Source organism: Emys orbicularis, chromosome 14 (assembly GCF_028017835.1).
Source record: "Emys orbicularis isolate rEmyOrb1 chromosome 14, rEmyOrb1.hap1, whole genome shotgun sequence".
NCBI classification, from domain to species: Eukaryota; Metazoa; Chordata; order Testudines; family Emydidae; genus Emys; species Emys orbicularis.
Genome location: NC_088696.1, coordinates 5,922,054 through 5,941,007, shown reverse-complemented (window position 1 = coordinate 5,941,007; position 18,954 = coordinate 5,922,054). Strand labels below are relative to the sequence as shown.

Genomic DNA, 18,954 nt, shown 5'->3' with positions numbered 1-18,954 from the left:
GGTTAGTGTTGCTCTTAGAGTTTGAATGAATCATCACAGTGAGTGGATTTCCTGGTGATGCAGCACACCCAAGCAAGACGGAACCACGATTGCATCATTCATTCAAACAGCATGAAAAGCTCACTGTAGCACACAGCATGGCAAGGACACCGGTTGTTCTAATGCCCAAACTCTGCCCGCCCAAGGACTGCAACAGAAGCTTGGCAGGAGCTTGAAGGTTGAACCAAATTTGTATAAAACAGAGCAGATCACACCCACCACTGTGCAACTTTCTACCAAAGGCCACGGTGGATTCGCCATCACTGGCCATTTTAAATCAAGACTGGATGTGTTTCTAAAAGCTCTGCTCTAGGAATTATTCCGGGGCAGCTCTCTGACCTGTGTTATGCAGGAGGTCAGACTAGATTATCACAATGGTCCCTCCTGGCCTGAGAACCTACAAAAGACAACAGGTCCTAAAATGAAATGCTCGTTGTGGCAACTCTCTTGACAATTAGAGGGGTTTCTTTTAAAGCTCCTGTTTCTGGAGTCATGTGAAATTGTGAGAATTTCAGCTTTCATTTAAACAAAGAATTCTGGCCCTCACGGTTGTAGAGAAAAGCATGAAAGTGTGACCCAATGTAGCCTACAGGCTCAAAACTAAAAGAACCCAAAATGTTTGTATATGTATAGATCATAATTTTTAAGCCAATCTGGCGGTTTTGGGGGGATGCAACTCATGAGTTTGAATGTTGGGGGTTTATGACACAAACACTCCATCCTGACCCAGAGCTGCTCTGTGCAGGACCTAAAGTCTCCCCAAGTGGTTCCTTTCAGTGTGGATGTAGTTCTGCATTGCATGCTACACAGGCTGTGCTTTGGCTGACCTGCTTTAATGTATAGGAGAGAACATAGGATTGGGAACTGAAGGTGCTGTAGCAAACTGAAAAAAACCCTTCTCTCCCTCCCACCCCCAGCAATTAAAATCCATAGAACATGGCTCCTTTGCTACATATTGTTCAAGGGAGATATGTCCTATCTCCGTGCCTCATTCCAACACGACCAAGTGGTCTGACTTTGAGGTTATTCAGTAGGAAAAGAAGCAGGCAACCCTATCAACGCTCAGCAGGAGCATGGCTCAGAGATAGAGCTCCTATCATTGTGTAACAAGTGAACACACAGCATCTACATCAAAGTATTTTCTTAGAAGGGGCACTGTTAAGTTAGCTGTTATATAAAATAGCTCCCTGCCTGGGTAGGTAAGGCAACCTTAGGGTATGTCTACACTAGGGGAAAAGGTGTGTTTAAACATGATAATTAACACACAATAGCTTCCACCTTTTAAAACCCAGGGGTGTGAGTTCAATCCTTGAGGGGGCCACTTAGGGATCTGGGGCAAAAATTGGTCCTGCTAGTGAAGGCAGGGGGCTGGACTCAATGACCTTTCGGGGTCCCTTCCAGCTCTATGAGATAGGTATATCTCCTTATATTATTATATTATTATTATTAAACACAACTCGGTAGTGAATTCTGGGGAGAACCTAGCATTCACCTCAGCTAGCAAATGTGTTAAAATACAACAACTAACCCTGTTTACATGTGGATTTGAAAACATGAGTTAACACTTGTAAGAACACCCTTTCTCCCCTAGTGTTGACGGGCCCTTGGAGTGTTAACATCCATTTACTCTTCATTTAGCCATTTCGTTTCCTTTGCGACATTCCCTTCGGCCTGCACGCTAAACGCTGGCCTCTTTCTGGCCCTTCTGCACCTCTGGTTGCATCCGAACCAGCAAGGTTGTGCTAGAGGCACTGGAAGGGGCTACCTAAAAACCCTTCACGTGGTTTTAAATGTAAAATGTTGTGGAAGTATTTTTTCATCCCATTTTTTAAATTCACCTTAAACACCACCCTGTGATATTGGGCATGAATAGAGAAATGACTTGCATCAGTTCACAGGGCTGAGAAATCCTACATTCGACACCAGGCTCACACATTTTATGGGCTGGTGCAAGTCATGACTTCTTTATGCCTCCGTTTCCCCATCTGTGAAAGAGGAATAACACTTGCCTACCGCACAGGGATGCTGCAAAGTTAATGTATGTAAAGTGCTTTCAATGTTAGAAGTGCTATTCAAAGCACTAAAGTAATATTGTCTCATCTACTAGAGAGATGGATACATCATAGACCTCAGGCCGACATGTCCACGTTGCTACTTCTAGCCCCGTAGCACAAGCCCTGCAAGTCAGTTGACCTGGGGGCTCTGAGACTCACTACTGTGGTGTTTTTTCTGCAGTATAGACATGCTACTAGAGAGAAGAGCACCTGGGGACGTTTCACTGAGTCTTGAGGACAAATTTCAGTGATGTTCCATTTCTTAAGAGATCTCAAGTGGAAAGGGACAGGATTCTTTAATGCCTAAAGGTTTATTCCTTTGATCTGAGACACTATGCATTAGAAGCAGGGTTTGAGTGGAAGACATTTACCTAGGGAAACTTCCATTCCCTTTAGTCCCTTCAGCAAGTCTTAAGCTAATCACTCTCTCTGAAGCTAGGGGAATGGTGGTTGCCCCTCCATTAAACAGAGTCCTAGCTGGCCACTGCTTTAATCTGAACGGGTGCAAAGCAGATGTCATCATTCTGAGAAGGGGAATTTCAGCCCATGTTGAACATACACAGTGAGCTGATCAGTCATGTTTCTCTGCAAGAGCTTTACAAAACTGGGGTAACAAGAAGCTGCACTCATCTCAAGAGAGGAGACAAAGCAAATTTGAAAACATTTTATTGTAAAATCCCAAGAGGAGGGTCTGCTCACAAGGATCCGTGTGCCTCTTCAGCCCTTAACATGAGGTTCCTGCATAGTCCCCTCAAGAGATTTTAAGGGCAGCAGATTCCACAAAGAACTGGAGAGCAAGAGCCCAAGGAGAGACAGGGCGTTCTTGTGATTAAGGCATTAGATTCGGAGTCAGGGGCTATGGGTTACATTCCCAGTTCTGCTCATCTCCTGGCATGAACTTGGGCAAGTCACTTAATCTGTGCCTCAGTTATTGAGCTGTACACTGGGGATAATACTTTCTTACCTCACATGAGGGACTGAGGACAAATTCATTCATGTCTGCAATACCACAGTATGGGGCCCACAAGCACTTAGAGCTGACCCCACTGAGAACTATTTTTTATTAACAAATTCCTTTAAACAGATTCCAAAGGGTTTTTTGTTTGTTTTTTTAAAAACAGGATCACCAGCTGACAGCACCATGAATAAATCCCTTCAAAAAGGGCGTAAAGAGTATTACCATGCTCAGTCAGCACAGGAGAGCCCACGTGTACACATGCTCTGGATGTTTGTAGAGCAGAGAATCCGGCCGTTTAACCTGAAGAGGTATGGCTCTGCCCAAAGCAAACATGACATAACTTACACTGGTTTGCAGGCAAACGAGGACAATTGCATCAGAAACACCATGACCCAAAGGCACGGCAGCTACAGTGCCACACAACAACTTGGAAGTGCACGAGAGTGGAGGAGTCACACCCAAGAAAATTCAGAGTGAATTCCAGGGAAGTAGGGATCTGGGCCAGAGACCAGAAATCCAGAGCAGTAAGGACAACCACAAGGGAACAGTGTTAGAGAAAAAACAACACCACCACCACTAACAAGCAAGCAGCAAACCAAGAGCCCTCTTTGGCTGTTATACTAGCCCTGTTCATAGGAAAGGGGGGAGGGGGGGAAATCAGATCTGATTACATGCAATGCACAGAACAGATGCTGTAAGGGAATGGGGTTTGCTAAATATGTGCACATGAAGTATAGAGCACTAATAGCCACCTTTCATGTCAGGAAATCAATGCTATTTACACGTGAATGAAATCTCCAAACCCTGGGCCAGTATGTAAATATTGTAACTGCATGTAAAATAGATGTGACATAGTTACACAGTGAGTCAATGGGAGAGCTGAGAGCAGGAGAAGAAAGCCCTGATTCTCACCGGCCTGCTCTGACTAGTACAGTTTACAGAAACTAGACACTGGGTGCATCAGACACTGCTGAACTCAGGAGATAATGACTGTCTAGGTGACAGAGATGCAGCTGTTTTACTATATACATATCCCAGTATGGAGCTATAGGAAGGAAGCTCCCCTCCTCCCCCCATCAGCTACTTCTTTCCTCCTCACACTTCATTAGCTGTACGAGTCTCAGTTTCTGGACTGCGGTGATTGCCGAGACGCCCTGCATTTACACTGCTCAGGAACCATACATTGCTTTGAAGACGTAAACTGAATGAATCCTGCCCGTCCACGAGAGGTAGCCAAATATTCCCATTTTAGAGCTACTGAAAGTAACATCCTGTCCCGTTCCCCTCACCTGCCCAGGACCACGGGAGCAAGATGTACACATCTGTCAGGTCAGGCAGGGGTACCATACTGTCTCCTTGGGGAGGAAAGGGCCAACTTTGGGTTTATGTGGGGGTGAATCTCAGGCAAATCACAGCCTCTCTACCTTAGCTCCCTCATCTGGAACACCACACAGAGGTGTTGCAAGGCTGCACGTTTGAAATGTGCTTTAAGTGCTGAGCGTTAATTGGAAAGCCACACTTGGTCACTCTCATCAGGTGCCTATATCCATCCTTTGTTACAATTGCTCCTGGAGCAGTTCCAACCTGTTTAGACAGCCCCATCCTACAGTGTAGGCTGTTCCTCCGGTTACTGAAGTGCTGATTGAGGCCAAAGCCGCTTTACTGGAAGGGATGATGCACCCAACGTTCCAAAATATGTAGGAGAGATAAGACAAGCTGAACTCACCGACAACCAGGCGATGAAGAATGAAGCGGACAACAGGACACGGCCCGAGAATGAAATGGGACCTGACACTTAAAAGAGAGAACACAGCCTGGAAAGTGCCATGTTGTAAGCCAGAAGGAAAACAGATGCTACATGGAAAGGGAGGTTACGTTACCCCACTCCATTTGGGACAAACAAGGGAGTACTTTACCCTGTTAAACACAGAGCATGCAGTGGTTTAAAACCACAGAGCACTCAGTTGCAGAACCATTCGCTGAAGGTAGAACAACCTACTGTCCTCTGCAGGGTTCATCTCAGGCCTAGGCACATAGCGACCCACCACATGAAGTTTATTCCCTGTGGCGACATGATGCATCACCTCGCTGAGCCCTCTAGTAGACACAAGAGCAGCTACTCTCTGACCTCAGATACGAATAGTGTGGCTATACAGTAATGTAACCCCTGCTAGTCTCCAATGTCTGTTTCTGGTAGCACCTTCAGCACTGCACAACCAAATTGTTTGTAGGGTCTAACACTAAGCTGCTAGTGGTAGGAGCATGACAAGGGGTTGGTGTAAGAGGAGACAAGACTAGCGATGAAAGCAGACAGTGGGGAAAGAATGGGGAGAGCAGGAGTTGAAGGACAGGGGTAACCCCAATATGAGATTAGTCAAGGGCTAGCACACAGCAAGGTGATAGAATTTCTTGGCAGGGGGGTGCTCTTAGGAGCTTGGAGGGCTGGGAGCACACCCAACCTCCAGCCCCGTACCCCTCTGTTGGGACGGTAAAAGTACATGTTCCTGACCTTAAGCTGGGGATCTTCAGCTTTCCAACCACATCTGGGTCTAGGCCCTTAAGGAGCTATGGTAGGGAAACCCGGGCCCTCCCTTTCCTGTGTCCCAGCCCAGGGATCTGGGAGTTCTCAGAGGTGGTAGTGGGTGGAGAAGGCACTGCCTGTGGGCCTTATCTGCCCTGTGGACCCCTCAGGGTCAACCATCTGTCCAGCTTCCTGGAGAAGGATACCTCTCTGCTGCAGCCTGTCCTCTACACTTTGCCTGGGCTTCCAAACTTCTTTTAACCCACTCCTCCAGTCACAGCAAGCTGGAGGTACCTGGACCCAGTACTGTCTTCTAACCCCTTCAGGCCCAGTATACCCCATCACAGTGGGTCGTAAGAAGGAACGTGAATAAAGAAAGAGCAGAGATCTGCAAGCTAGCTCAGGATAGGAAAGTAGAAGACATACCTATGCTGTACCAGGTGACTGAAGGGTAACTAATGTAATGCTGATTTTTTAAAAAGGCTCCAGAGATGATCTTGGCAGTTATAGGGGGGTAAGCCTAACTTCAGTACCAAGCAAACTGGCTGAAACTACAGTAAAGAACAGATTTATCAGACATATAGATCAACACAATGTTTGGAAGAGTCAACATAGCTTTTGTAAAGGGAAATCATGCCTCACCAATCTATTAGAATTCATTGAGGGTGTCAACAAACATGTGGACAAGGATGATACAGTCAATGCTGTGTACTTGGACTTTCAGAAAGCCTTTGATAAGGTCCCACACCAAAGACTCTTAAGCAAACTACGCAGTGATGGGATAAGAGGGAAGGTCCTCTCATGAATCAGTAACTGATAAAAAGATAGGGGGACAAAGGGTAGGAATGGTCAGTTTTCACAATGGAAAGAGGTAAATAGTGCGGTCCCCCAAGGATCTATAGTAGGACCTGTGCTGCCAACATATTCACAAGTCATCTGGAAACAGTGAGGTGGCAAAGTTTACAGATGATAAAAAAATACTCAAGAGTGTTAAGTCGAGAGCTGACTGTGAAGAATTACATAACTAGACGACTGGATAACAAAATGTCCAGATGAGATGCAAAGTAATGCACATTGGAAAAAATAATCCCAGCTATACATACAAAATGATGGGTTCTAAATTAGCTAACAATATTAGGAACCATTAGAATAGATAATAGAATATATCATAATGCCACTATATAAATCCATGGTATGCTCACATCTTGAATACCATGTGTAGTTCTGGTCACCTCATCTCAAAAAAGATGAGTTAGAATTGGAAAAGGTAAGAGAAGGGCAACAAAAATAATTAGGGGTATGGAACAGCTTGTGTACAAGGAGAGATTAAAAAGATTAGGACTGTTCAGCTTAGAACAGAGATAATTAAGAAGCAATAGATGATGTGCAGAAAGTGAATAGGGAAACGTTATTTATCCCTTCACATTACACAAGAACCAGGAGTTACCCAATAAAATAAATAGGCAGCAGGTTTATAACAAACAAAAGGAAGTACTTCTTCACACAATGCACAGTCAATTGAACTTGTTGCCAGATGATGTCATAAAGGCCAAACATATATGTGGATTCAAAAAAGAATTAGATAAGTTCATGCAGGATAGGTCCATCAATGGCTATTAGCCGGGATGCTCAGGAATGGAACCTCACAGTCTGGTGGTCCCTGAACTCCTGGGTGTCAGAAGCTGGGATTGGAGAGACAAGGTGAGTGAGGTAATATCTTTTATCGGAGTGACTGGACTGGACGACGGGGATGGATCACTCGATAATTTCCTTGTTCTGTTCATTCCCTCTGAAGCACCTGGCACTGGCAACTGTCAGAAGACAGGATTCTGGGCTAGATGGACCATTGGTCTGATCCAATGTGTCCATTCTTATGTGAGAGAGTTGGCAATGAGTGTCCTCTTACCCTTCTTTAGACAGAGAAATTCAGTCTCTGGGGCAGGCAAGTCAGCACCTTTGACCAGAACTCACGCAGATAGAGATCGAGACATCCCACTTTCCCAATCAGGAACAAAGACTCTTGCTTAGTCACAGATGAGAAAGTGTGCCTTCAGCAAAGCTAAGTCTTGCAGGGGGAGGTAGTAGATGTGATAGGAGGGTTGAATCCCTGGAGCTAGCTAAAGAGGGCAACAGGAAAAGGGAAAGCATGCTCCCTGGTAAAATGCTGACTGCTCCTTATGTTGCTGCCCAGACAATAGCACTTTAAATTCACAGAGGGAACCTAGCCAGATTGGAATCACAGGCATGCAGGGCAAACCTAGGGTGAGGTGAAAGTGCCAAATGGAGATGGTTTCATACAGATCATTATTTTTTGTAAACATTGGGAAACCTGCTCTCTAAATCAAACCCATGGACATGGACACTAGTAAGTCCTCAATTGGATTCGTTTCCTGGAGAGCAGTCTGTTGCCCTGTAGTTTTAGTTTGAGGTCAAGACAGTGTTGTCATTTAACAGATCTATTCTTTCACCTGGTCAGCTCTGCATGCACATGGGGGGGAGGGATAGCTCAGTGGTTTGAGGATTGGCCTGCTAAACCCAGGGTTGTGAGTTCAATCCTTGAGGGGGCCATTTAGGGATCTGGGGCAAAAATCTGTCTGGGGACTGGTCCTGCTTTGAGCAGGGGGTTGGACTAGATGACCTCCTGAGGTCCCTTCCAACCCTGATAGTCTATGATTCTAGTCTATGATTCACTACAGCCAGTGGGGCATTGGTGCATGTTGTAAAAAAATCCCTGTTAAGTGATTCTATCAAAGGTGGGCTTCACGCTGTTTAATTTTTCTTACCCCCTCCTTTAATTATAAATAAAGGGAATTTGTTCTCTGTTTTTACACCCTAGATGGCACTGACATGGCTTCCATGGAAACAGAGTCCCAACAGACTTACGTTTAAATAGAAATGGATTCCTGGAGATTCAAACAGGGGTAACCCAGGGAAATTATTGACAAATACTGAGAGACTTGTACACTGGAAAGGGCAACTTTCAGATACTTCAGTTCAGAGATGATCCACTAGTATCAGAATTGGATCATTGGTTGTTCTTTACCATTCTCCCTCCTTGTTAAACATACTAATGTTTAAAACCAGCCTCTCTCTCACCCAGTTGCTCCTCCTGCTGTGAATTCACAGGACCAGATTTGTGACATCATAATCAATGCAATGGCAAGAGACGTACATCCTAAAACCAGAAAGATTCAAATTTTTAATTTAGACACAAAACTGAGGTGGAGGGGGGAAGGGACAAGACATTTAAATGAAACAGAAATGCAGCTTTTCTTTAAATAAATAAATAAATAAAATAAAATAAAATAAAAAAGGCAACATTTCTCTGCAATATCAGAAACCCAAGGGCAATGTTGTTTTATAAAAGAAGGATAAATAATTCCCACACACGTGCTATTTACGAGTTAGGGAGAAAAAAATAGTATAATAGTATAAAAAGTAGTATAATCTATTTGCCAAAGTCCAAAGTGCAGCTCCAAGGGCTGTTTCTACCAGCATGTACAACCCTGGGCATCTATTCTCACCCGGGGTGGTGGGGAAAGTAAGCGGGAGTAGGTGCATCTGAATTGCAGGTGAGAAGGAAGGATGCAAATGACTAACAGTCACCAGGCCAACAGAGAAAGAATAGAAGAAAAGCCACCAGCACAAGAAAGTCATCCGCTCATTAATTCTCCCTTTCGTGGAGCACAGAGCTTACACATCGGATCACCCGCTTCCGGAGAGTCCGGTCACCTGCTAACGTTGAAGCCTGCTCTATATAAAGGCTGAGGCGAGCGAGGTCAGAAGACATGACTTCTCTCCAGTGTGTAGAAGGCCGTGAAGTTCTTCCATCAGCAAGGCAACCTCCCTCCTTGGTGACAATGGAACCAAAACACTCCAATATGTTGACAAATTCAACTTCTTGTCCATCGATTACAAGGGGTGGAGGTAGAGGTCCATCAGCCGATTTCACCAGTTGGGTCTTCTTCCAGTTGACTTGTGGACCAAGTTTACTTGCTTCTTCCGTAAACATATGCACAGGGCACTGATGAAATGGTGAGGATGTGACTACAACTGTGTCATCTGCATATTTCAGGTCTGTTATGCAGAAGTCATACAGTACCACTCCCGGTATGCGGCTAGTGGCAGCTTCCATCATTTGGTCAACAACAGCATTGAACAGATCAAGGCAGCCATGCACCCAAGTGGGACACTGCTGTTTTACTCCAACCAGTTGGACATCCTAGTATCTAAGCGGACACAGATCTCACATCGGTGGTGCATTTCTACAAGAAGGTCAAGGAGCTTTCCAGGCACACTAGCAGCTTGCAAGCAGAACCAAAAGGAATGATCAGAGTCAAATGCAGTTTGTAAATCAATAAAGGCTTTACGCCCCTCATCCTTCCTGTGCCAAAACTCTTTGGCTTTTTCCAATAATTTGTCTAATGGTAAAAATCTGCTCGGTGATTGATTGATTGGGCAGAAACCCGGTTTGCTGTAGACAGTGTAGATTCCTTAGGGCGGGCTTAACATGCTCAAGAAGAGCCAGCATGAACATTTTGCTTGGAATGGAAAGCAAAGTGATGCTGTGGTGACTGGAACACACCAGAGCATCACCCTTCCCTTTCCAGAGTGGGAGAATAATCCCACAGCACCAGTCACCGGTAGTTTTTCATGAATCCATACTTTGTTGATAATATGGGTCAGCCTTCTGAGACAGAATCCTCACCATGCTTCAACTCAGCAGCTATACCACAAATACCAGCCGCATGGGCATCCTTGATCTTACAGGCTGCACATCAAACTTCCTCAACCATAACATCCTCTACATTACACTGAGGGGCTGGACTCTTCGCATCCTCCCGGAGCTGCAGAGCTGCAGCTCTGATGGGGCAGTTGAGAAGCGCCTGAAAGTTTTCTTTCCATCTGTTCGGACATTGGAAAGAGGTCACACCTTCATATTTAAATACACACTACCCAACAGTACTGACAAGAGATGGATCCTAAAACGGAGGACAGAATAACTCTGACAGCTGCCTTCCAAACTGCATGATGCAAGTGCTCACTCACTATTCAAGAATGTATGACACACATGCCCTGTGTAACTGGAAATATCTGCTGATAATGTCTCAGCACACTCACGGATTTCATAATTCTGTGAAAATAAGAAGCAAATATTTCCAGCATCTTCTGAGCTGGTCAAACCAGCACAGCAAGCGCTCATGCTGCAACAGTCAGCATTCGTGCTGCCTAAGAGAAAAAAAGTGAGATCAAGAGTTCTACAGTATACACAACAAAATGTCTATTGCCATATCATCTAGGAACAGAACAAAGGCAATATAGTATCGTAGAAGTATAATATTAGAGCTGATTGATCCTTGTAACTGGATCACTACAGTTGCCAGCTAGTTTGGCTCATTGGTTAGAGAATCACGTTTGTTTTCCAATGGGTGGTGGTAGGTGATTAAGAGGTGGCCATTCTTAAAGCGGAGTCTGACCCATAAAGGGTGTGTGGGAATTCCTCCACACTCTCAACTTGAAAAAGGCAAATCTGATTTCAGTTAAAAGGTGAATGATTTTTTTGAAAGTTTAAGTGGACGATAATACAACTTAGCATTGTACATATAAAACCCTATTAACAAAGTGTTGTGTTAGGATTAGCTTCCTGATCCTCAACACACATCAAGTAGGTGGGCGAAACATCAGATGTGCCAAAAAAGGATGTTTCATCTGGCATACAATTTTCACTATTGCCATTAGGAATTCAAGATCGCTGCTATGGATGCAGATAAGCATTTTGCAATTTCAGACAAAAACGTCACTCATATGCCTGTTTGATTTGTATCGATGTGTACATTAAGGGCAGGAGAATTTTTGGATAGGTTTGGAAATTGAGCCAGGTGAAGTCTGCATAAAAGAACGGGGGGTGGCAGACAACAAACAATAACCAGACCAAGTGAGAAACTTCAGGATTTCATAAAGTTGTACTCAGACTGAATGCTTCCCTCATTTTGACCCCATTCTTAAAAGCACCAGTTTTATTTCCATATCTACAAAACCACCTTTACCGTCAAGATTGGGCTACTTCTCATGCAGTCTCCAATTTCTCATTTTCAGCAGAAATCCTTGGGAAGGTGGCTGCACTGTAGCATCAAGCAACAAATTCAAGGTCATGGACTTTATGAAAAATTCCAAAACAGGTTTCAGCCTGAATCATGCTACTTAGCTTGCCTTGCAAAGAGCCAGGAATCAGCTCCCTACGCTAGTTGGCAACAGTCTGCTCCATTATGCAGAGTTTGTTTGACCATGGGACTCTTGGAATGTCTGAAATCCCCCAGTTAAAGTCGCTGAGAGGGATCCTGGTGGGTTTCTCTGGAAAAGTCTTTCCAAATTCATGAGAAGTTTAGAAATCAAAATCCTGAAGGACTCTGCTGAAAACACAGAGCATTTAAATGCAATAAAATGTAATGGGATATTTTTGTGGAAACCAAGTCACAAAGGTGCCAACAAGTGCAAGCTGTGCTACCTGGGTCCTCCCTCTCTTCCCTTTTTTATACCTAGCCCTGTCTAGTCTCTGCTCTGTTGCTGTCAGTCGCTAATATTACTCTTCAAAGCATCAAGCCATCCTTGCAGGGGCAGGTTAATTCTGAACATCCGTGGTGTAGAATAAACCCACCCAAGATGGACCAGCGGAATACTTATTTTGGGCCTGTCCACTGACTGAATACCAAATGAGTTTGCAATCCGGCAGTTGGTTATTTGGTCTGCTGCTTACTGTGAAGTTAACGAAGCATCACACTTGTATGATATAAACGCATCTATTCCACAGCAAGTATAGTTTTCAGCTGAAAGGCTGCCATTGAATATTCACCTTCTTCTAGGCTTGGGCCATGACTCAGCAGAGCACTTAGAGCAAACAGGTGTTTAAATCTTTTGCTGAATCAGGGTTTTTAATAGAACGCTCATTCTTAAACCCATCTGTGAGGATAGCAGCTAGTAATGTCCATACTTCTCATCTACTCCATAGGTCATCCCATGCAGTGCAGCTCTGCACGGACTGCTGAAAACTCTTCAACTATTAGACTCTTTACAGAAAAAAGACAGATGAAAAGTAATTAATCTTTTAACTCAGTGATGTACTTGCATTAGGGATGCCTGCTGTGTTATTTGCAGGGGGAGGAAAGGGAGTTTGAAAAGTCTACATACAAGAAGATGACTGCTACAGTTTTGGCAGCAGCAGAGTTTGTCATTGGATTATTAGCAGCAGATTAACATGGGTAATTAATGAGTGACAAAATAATTAAAAGCCAAAGAAACAGTCATTGTTTTTGCATTCAAGGTCAAGAATAAAACAAAAGTCTGTATAAAAGCAGTAGCAGCAAAAGAAAAGCTGAGTAGAAAACGGATTTCAAGTATTTTGTTGAAAATAATTTAAGTGGAAGTTAAAAGGTTGTTTTATACAACCAGCCGCATATAAAGCATATGCAGCAGGCCATGTAAACTGGGAATGGAGTTTGTGGGGGACAAGGGTTTCGAGATGTTTCTGTGTGAGGAAGCTAGCATTTAAAACAGTGGTGCCCAAACTTTTCCTGTCATGCCCCCCCCTTACCAGTAATGGAATCTGTCCATGTCCCCTCTCCATCACTGCATAGTGGGCTCAGCAGAGGAGCTTGGGCTGAAAGCGGAGCTGGGGATGGAGGAGGAGCTGGGGCAGAGAGGGAATAAGGACAGAGCTGAGCTGAAGAAGGAGCAGGGGGCGGAGTGATGCTGTGGCCAAGTCCAGGTTGGGGGTGGAGTGGAGCTGCAGCTGGGGGCGGAGATGGGTGGCGTTCCCTCCCTGCTCACTATGGGGACTGGCCCAGGCCCTGCTGTGCATCCCTCCCTCCCCCCTAGCGAACATTCCTCCATACCCCCTGGGGGGGGGCACACCCCCCAGTTTTGGAACCACTGATGTGATCCTAAGTTTACAGTTACTGATTAGGGGAGGGTATTGAAGTCAGGACTCCTGGATTCTACCTCCTACTCTGCCACCTCCTTGTTATACCCCTTTAGGGAAGTAATTAACCTGACTTAGGCTATGTCTACATTACAGACCTTACAGCGGCACAGCTGTACCACTACAGCTGTGCCGCTGTAAGGTCTCCCATGTAGCTGCTCTATGCCGGCAGGAGAGAGCGCTCTATGCCGGCATAATTAAGCCACCTCCAACGAGCGGCGGTAGCAATGTCGACAGGAGAGCATCTCCTGCTGACATAGCACCATCCACACCAGCATTTTTGTCGATTAAACTTGTGTCGGTTGGGAGCATGTTATTTTTTCACACACACACCCCCAACCGACAAAAGTGCTAGTGTAGACAAAGCCAGAGTTAGAGCCACTTTAAAACTGGCATAATATTTTTTCCTACCTCTTGGGATATTCAACTAAGTTCTATATTACTTTCAATGGAAGAGTTCTATGCAATTAAACGTGCAAATTTTGAGTGAAAGTAGCAAATGTGAAAATGTCATTTTGTGAAAATTGTGTGACTTTGTACTCCTGTGTTGCATGCTTGATGTGCTCCTGTCATTGTTTTATATCTTTTAGAAATCTTTATTAAAAAACAACAAAGACGTGTTCCACAAGTGACAGCTGATTGGAGTAAACAGAAATTTTCAATATAGAGAATCTGGCACATTACAAGACATTAAAAAAAAATACAGGGGCAGTTTTCAAAATAAAAGAAATGTACCAAGCATAACCTTTACGATATCCTGTTCTCTAGCTCAGCTGCTGCCCAGACCAACAACTCTTTACTGGCAGTAAAGGTAGAATGATACATACATACATGACACTCCTGCAGTTGTAGCAACAAATGAATCTGAGGTGAATTTGATTTATGGGGGATCAGATTTGTTATTTGTGAGAATTCAAATAACTTGTGTTTTTGTGAGAGTACCCACAAGTCCTGAAAGTTTTGTGAATTTTAGCACAATTTTTGTCCAGAAGGTTTTACCAGACATGCTTTGGTTGCTATTTGATATTTACTATCAGTCATTTATTATTCCTGTTTTAGGAAGTACAGTCATCCAATCAGGGAGAAGAAACAACAGCATGGGATTTGGTGACCTATCACACATCATAAATCGTAAAAAGGATCAATTCTTGCACAACTCCGTAGGCTGAAAATTGTTCTTCCAAATTATCTGGTAAATTCTTCCAATAAGCAGCACCAGGTTGGTTTGCAAACAAATCATGAACAGAAGAATGACCTACACTTGTGATGAATAATTTAACCAGTTCTGCAATGGTGGAATTTGCTTGTAGTGAGCACTGTTATTTAACTACTGTCATAAACATGTGAGGTAGGAAATCAGGAATTCAATGGATTATCATGTGTGGATTACAATCCTGGCTGTAGAGAACCTCTATTTCCGGGGTTCTCAAACTGGGGGTCGGGACCCCTCAGGGGGTCGTGAGGTTATTACATGGGGGGGGGAGGGTCGCGAGCTGTCAACCTCCACCCCAAACCCTGCTTTGCCTCCACCATTTATAAATAGTGTTAAATATACAAAAAAGTGTTTTTAATTTATAAGGGAGGGGTCGCACTCAGAGGCTCGCTATGTGAAAGGGGTCACCAGTAAAAAAGTTTGAGAACCACTCCTCTATTTAGAGCGAAGTTATATGTAAAGTGACTACCTTACACAGCATGTTTAGTGTCTTGACAGTAACATACCCAACTCCCAATTTAAAACTGTTTCTTGAGTCATCTCTCCTTCAAGCGTAGTTTTACCTGCCTCCTTACTCAACACCACTAACATTCTGATTGGGGAGACTCTGGGGGTTCAGAACCAGTATATCAAGGTCCTCCAGCCACAAGTGTGTGAATGGCCAATTTTCACTGCCTGTTGAAAGGCGAACTTTATGAAAAATGAGTTTAAGGTCTTTGGAGCCAACGCAGTTCAAGACCAGTGAATAGGCTTTAGCTCTACAGCAAGACATTAGCACTTCAGAACAAGCACCTGGATTCCTATCTTACTTCCCAAGACAACCTCCTCTTTGGGATTTTTGTTAACGTCTCCAACATGTATGTCCGAAGACCAAATTTCTCATATCCTAAACTCTTGAAAAAAAAAATCTCCCTGCGACACTGAGCCCTCAGTGCAAACATTTAACAAACTGGCTTGTTAGGAAATCACACAGTAGCTCTCACTTGTTAATGCCTCAGACCAAAATTTTAAAACCCACTTTCTGTTATACCTACAGTTTTTGGCACTTTGACAGCAACCAAGCAATTCCAGAAATCAAAGGTGCAGAAACTAGCAGGAGAGAAAAGTTCACTACTAGATGTGTTGGATGACAAAGTAATCTTTTAAAGGAAAAAAAAAAGAAAAGAAAAAGAAAAAGAAAAAAAGACATATGCAAGGATTTAACCCAACGTATAAACAGAACAGTACCCTAAGGGAAAAATAAAGCTTAAAGAAGCAACACATGGAAATGACGCAGATCTGAAGAACTAGCAAGTTCTTTCCCATAGCATTTTGTATTAGATGTACAAGACTGAACTCTGCTCCAGAGAAACCATTACTTCTAATTACTGTGTAAGAAGAACAGTTAGAACACATTAGTATTACCCATCAGAGAGGCAAAGCAGGCTAGAGCAGTGGGTCCCAACGAGGGGTACGTGTACCCCGGGGGTATGCAGAGGTCTTCCAGGGGGTACATCAACTCATCTAGATATTTGCCTAGTTTTACAACAGGCTACATAAAAAGCAGTAGTGAAGTCAGTACAACCTAAAATTTCAAACAGACAATGACTTGTTTATACTGCTCTATATACTATACACTGAAATGTAAATACAATATTTATATTATAATTATAAAATAAATGAATTGGATGGTAAAAAAGAGAAAGTCAGCCATTTTTCAGTAACAGTGTGCTGTGACACTTGCGTATTTTTAGGTCTGATTTTGTAAGCCAGTAGTTCTTACGTGAGGTGAAACATAAGAACAGCCATACTGGGTCAGACCAAAGGTCCATCTAGCCCAGGACCCTGTCTTCTGACAGTGGTCAATGCCAGGTGCCCCAGAGGGAATGAACAGAACAGGTAATCATCAACTGATCCATCCCCTGTCGCCCATTCCCAGCTTCTGGAAAACAGAGGCTAGGGACACCATCCCTGCTCATCCTGGCTAATAGCCATTGATAGACCTATCCTCCATGAATGTATCTAGTTCTTTTTTGAACCCTGTTATAGTCTTGGCCTTCACAACATCCTCCAGCAAGTCATTGACTGTGCATTGTGTGAAAAAATACTTCCTTTTGTTTGTTTTAAACCTGCCTATTAATTTCATTTGGTGACCCCCTAGTTCTTGTGTTAAGAGTACGCAAGACAAATCAGACTCCTGAAAGGGGTACAGTAGTCTGGAAAGGTTGAGAACTACTGGGCTAACAGATTGGGAGTCAGGAGAGCCTATGTTATCATCCCTGCTGTCACTGAACACAGGTTGTAGCCTTGGGCAAGTCACTTAACTCCTTGCGTCTGTTTCCCAATCTGTAAAATGGGGATGGTTACCTTAGCTTACAGGGTGCTGGGAGATCTAATTAACGTACAGGGCTTTGAAGATGAGAAATGTTAAGCGGTATTACTACCTGAGTAGGGCTTCTGATTTTAGATTTTAAACAATAACCCCCCCCCCCCCGATAAAACAAAAAACAAATCAGTGTTTACCCAATAAATACCAGAAAAACACCAAGGGCTGGTCTACACGGAGCTGTAATGTGGACTATGGGGGTGTGATTTCTAAATCAAGATCAGATGTTTTTCTAAAAGATCTGCTCTAGAAATTATTTTGGGAAAGTTCTATGTCCTGTGCTACATAGGAGGTCAGACGAGAGACCACAGTGGTCCCTTCTGCCCTTGGAATCTATTAATCGAAAGCACACCAATGTGTTGCCCATTAATTGGCCATGCCGACTCCGCTGGTATGCGTTAAAGGTTCCCTAGCGCACTTTAACATGGCACTGTTTGGCACACTATGGAACGTTACAAAGAGATTACTCATTACAGTATATACAAAGAGAAAGCCCTGGAAAAACCTCCGTTTTTGGGACATCGATATAAAAATCAAAAATTGCTAAAAATAACCCCCCAAAAAGGAAATTATAACCCCCCCCAAAAAACAAACCCTGTACATGTTCAGCACTCAACTCTCAGACTCAGCCCTGCAATGATTCAGCACAAGTAATCAAAGAATCTGTATTTACATTACTCTAAAGCTTGTCATTTTGTGGCAAGCAAATAATTGAACACAACATATACACAGACTCTCGGTGGTATCATTTGCAGCATAAAACATATTGCATATTGACATCAAGGCCACCAGTGCAAAAGATGCTTGATGCAAGTTTGAGGAAATCAACACAACTGTTGTCTGAAGCTTCTCATTCTCAGGGAGGTGACACTTCTACCTATATCGCCCACAACGTACATACTTCAATCTAGTTTATTACAAAATTAGACGGGGGGGAAGGGGAGGGGCATGTGGCCATGGCTTCCACTAACCTTGACACTCTTAACAATTTAGCCACCAGCTGAGAAATTTCAAACATTGTTCAGACAATGTGAAAAACTGATTTGCACAATCTACAGCCTTGCTTGCCAGCCAAGCCAGTTTTGCAAGGTACTTGTGAAACAATAAGGCAGCTTGTGCATGAATGAATTCACAGAGATGCTGCACCTTTCAATGGTCAGCGATCCTCAAATGGTACAGGAGTCTACTATAAACACAGTCCATTTAGACACCCCAAATAACTAGAATCCTCTCCAAAACCTTTAAAAAAAAAATACACAGGTAACCCAATTGTAAAGTCAGTCACACACCTTCCTTTGTAAAATGCTTTGAGAACAAGGGATGAAAAGCACCATATAAGAGCTAAGTACTATTATTAGACCTAAAAAACCCACATGCAAGAAAAACCTAGTCCAAAATAAACCCAAATACTCCTCTTACTATTAGGAGAGGATCTAGAAATGAACTATAGGGTCAAACTCAGATCAAGTGGTACTGGAACCAAGGAGGAAAATGGCCCTAGGCTTAGAGGTATGGAAATTAGGGTAACATCCCATTTAATGGAGCAAAGGGAACTGTTCCTAGATTTTGGCAAAGCTGCAGACTTCAAGATAGTGGATGGGGGGAAGGAAATGGTGTGGATTTCAGCAGTAGGGCAAACTTCAGGCTGCTGATGCGGATAGCACTTGTCCTCGATTTAGCAGGGCAATGTTAGCCATCACCCTTAGCCCCATGTGCCTTGTCTACCTGAGGAAGAAGCACTCTGTGACAGCGTCAGGTGCAGCTGAAGGAGGTCTACTGAAAGCCAAGGAGCAGTTTAACCACTCTTTCAGAAATGGTGCTGAAAACAG

The 18,954-nt window shown here is 43.6% G+C and overlaps 1 protein-coding gene across 1 annotated transcript in view; it reads right to left on the bottom strand.

Annotated features, from left to right (window-relative positions):
• Positions 1-18,954, bottom strand: part of SLC7A5 (solute carrier family 7 member 5) — a 55,788-nt gene that overhangs the window by 35,554 nt on the left and 1,280 nt on the right. The gene's annotated exons all lie outside the window — the stretch shown is intronic.